This window comes from Rhagoletis pomonella, unplaced genomic scaffold (genome assembly GCF_013731165.1).
Source record: "Rhagoletis pomonella isolate Grant_MI unplaced genomic scaffold, Rhpom_1.0 Rhpom_scaffold_02122, whole genome shotgun sequence".
Taxonomy (NCBI): Eukaryota; Metazoa; Arthropoda; class Insecta; order Diptera; family Tephritidae; genus Rhagoletis; species Rhagoletis pomonella.
Window position 1 is genome coordinate 1 of NW_023460676.1, and position 3,121 is coordinate 3,121.

The following is a 3,121-nucleotide window of genomic DNA, read 5'->3' on the forward strand; positions in this document are numbered from 1 at the left end:
CATTTATTAAATGTATGTTAAGGCCAGTGACTGGAGAAAAATAAAAAGGTATGTAAGTGATAATAATTGAGGTATGTACATATGTATGTATGTCAGAATATCTGGCCTTTCGAGCTTAAAGTTTTGCATCATAATTATAAAAACGGATTAGTCGAAACTTCTGTTCCGGATGCCGGAAAATTAAAACAACAATTAAAAGACTATGTGAAAACAGACTTGAGGCTCAGTTATGCATACTTGGCATTGCATGAGAGTTGTCACATAAGCAGTCTGTTAAATGAGCTTCGGGTGTACGCGGTGACGCGGTTACTCAAAGCACCCAAAGCATTACATATATAGAAGTCTGTTGATTTTTGATTTCTAAGTAAAACGACATGCCATGCAGTGCAGTGCAAAGTATGCATAGCTGAGCCTTTAATGACAATTGTTTTCTATATGATACCGGTATTTTTTGTTAAACAACTTTGTCGTTAGAAATTTTCACATTCAATGCATAGTGGAAATGCGGCATTAGAAAAATTTTAATATTTACATATACATATGCATATAAGTACAAACCTTGTGAAAAAGCTAGAGAGGGTATGAATAAGATAACCGGCAGCATTAGAAACAAAGTAAACATAAAGCCAAAAGTCAGTAGTTGCCGTGTACCACGATTGAAGCGCAACTCCAAGTACTGAAAATATTCAAGAGAAATTATGTAGTATCTGCAATTTTCATACATATCTACATATGTATGTATGTACATATATCGAAAGGCGTATCATAAAAATTAGGAAAAAATTATATTGCGAAAAGGAAAATATCTTTGTGGTGGTGGTTTTAAAATTTCGAGCATGCAGCTTTTTTGCCCGACTGGAGTCCCGGCTTGTACTGGAACGACATATTCTAAGTTGCAGGATTTTTTGTAATTTTTAAATTTATGTTGTGTATTATTTCGTCGATTGACGCGCAATACGTCGCATTCGGTAACTGCAATACCACGCACTACATATAAGATTGTTCGAAAATTAAAAAAAAACACCAAACACCAAAAGTGTTTTCTTCAAAACTCTTGAATGATATCCTAACTACTTTATTTACCAGATACTTTCCTAAGGCACGCTGAATAAACATGTCCGGTCATGCCAACTAAGCGATTCCATAAGACAGAGTGCCCTTCAGGCGGAGGACCGTGGAATCCTCTCTTTGCCTAACCGAGAGGCGAGGAACTAAAGCTTCTCCTTGATGGTCACTTATCTTATAAACCTTCCCTTGGCTAGGCCTCCATTGGGGCAAGGTGCGAATGTTTCATTACCTTTTCCGACTTGCTGGATAATTGTCGCCTGTCATGTGCGGATAAACTTGTTGAAACCCTTTAACTACCCGCAACTGGATAATATCGTTCATACACAATTTTAAAAGGCTATGCCTGGTGCCTTGTTGGTTGAAGGCTCTGGAAAGAGCTCCCTTGTTTAACCAATGTAAGGACTTTAGGCCAATCAGTCTCTCATCGTTTTTGCTTTATATGAAAGAAGAATGAAAAAAGGGGATTTCTGCTTACGATACATGAACGTCTGTGGAGGCCGCACTGCATACAATGAGAATGTGGATAAAGGAAACATTTATTCATAAAGATTTTGCAGTAGGGCCCCTTCTCACCATCGAGTGCGAGCGTTTAACAACGTCTTGCCGGAAACAATAGTTAAATCACTATATAAGCTTGGGGTTGAAATCAACCTATTGAGGGTCCTATGCAACTGGCTTTGCGACAGAAATATTAAAGCTGAATGGCTCAGCGCCTGTTGGAAGCATAAGTCGAAACGAGATACCCCATAAGATGGGTTTAGTTCACCTCTGCTCTGGATAGTGGTCGTATAAGACTTGCTTGAGAGAGGCGCGGGGTTAGATTTCTGGACATCCCGTATAATCTCACACAAGCTAATCTAGACAGCGGCTACTAGCGGCCTCAGAGTCAATTCCAGCATATTTTTTTTAAATAGAGATTACAAGGTTCCAATGCAACATTTCGCATGACTGGATCCTGGGGAAACCTGATATTGAGGACAGAGTGAGAAAGGCATCAGTTATCTTATATTCCTGCGGAAGGGCTCCAGTAGCTCGTTTCTGTCACTCTTCTCTACCGATTATTTTTCTACTGGTAGAGAATATACGTCATCCTCTACTACTCATTAGCAGTAGAGAACAGGGCGGCGCATGATACAAAAAACAAGGTAGTTCCATTGTCACTTTTTCGTCGCCATATTAACAACCTGACAATTAAGCAGATTGTGACATTTCGTGCTACCATACGCAATATCTAAAATCCTTCAAATTTTCTTACTAATTTTTTGTCGATTTTAAAATCTTTGTTCTTAAGCATAGTATCTTATTCCTATTTCACGTGAAAAAGCTGTTAAATTGCATATACAATTTCTTTCTGTGAAATAAGTGTGGAATTCCACAACATTTCCTCAGCAAAGTAGTATTCTGTTCACGCTGTGAAAAAGCTTGCAACATTTTTGCAAAATGAAGCTAGCAACACAATTTTCATGACATATTTAAATACACATGTACATTTTAAATTGTGTGAAAATTGACTGTTTATAGTAATGTAATCCCTCAAGGTTTAGCTTAACATGGTTCTAAGGATACACCCTGTGATCATGTTACTTTCCAGAAGGTGTCGCGGCCGTTTTTCTGTACATATTTCCATTGGAAAAATGCCTCCTCTCAGTATTCAAGGTAAATCCAGAGGTATCTATGCGTCACCAGAATTTTAGTTTATATGGCTTATACCACTAGCTCTCGTAGCTGGCTACGAGATCCTTTTCATATAACCCCATTTTTCATAGGTTTTGGGTTGATTTCATTTACCTCTATTCCAAGTTCTATGGTGGCACGCTGTATTTTCCAATAAACCCATCCCCCTTATTCTAGAACCCGAATTTTCGTAATTCGTAATTCGTAGCTACGCTACGAAAAACGAAAAATACACATGCTGCAACCCTTGCGGAAACATGTGCAGCATTGCCAGCTATCAGTTGTTTTTCGAAGATAGCTGAATGAAGGAACACAAAGTGGAAAGGAATTTAAAAAAAAAACACTCATGTGCTTGTTTATTGTAAAATTGGTTAATTTT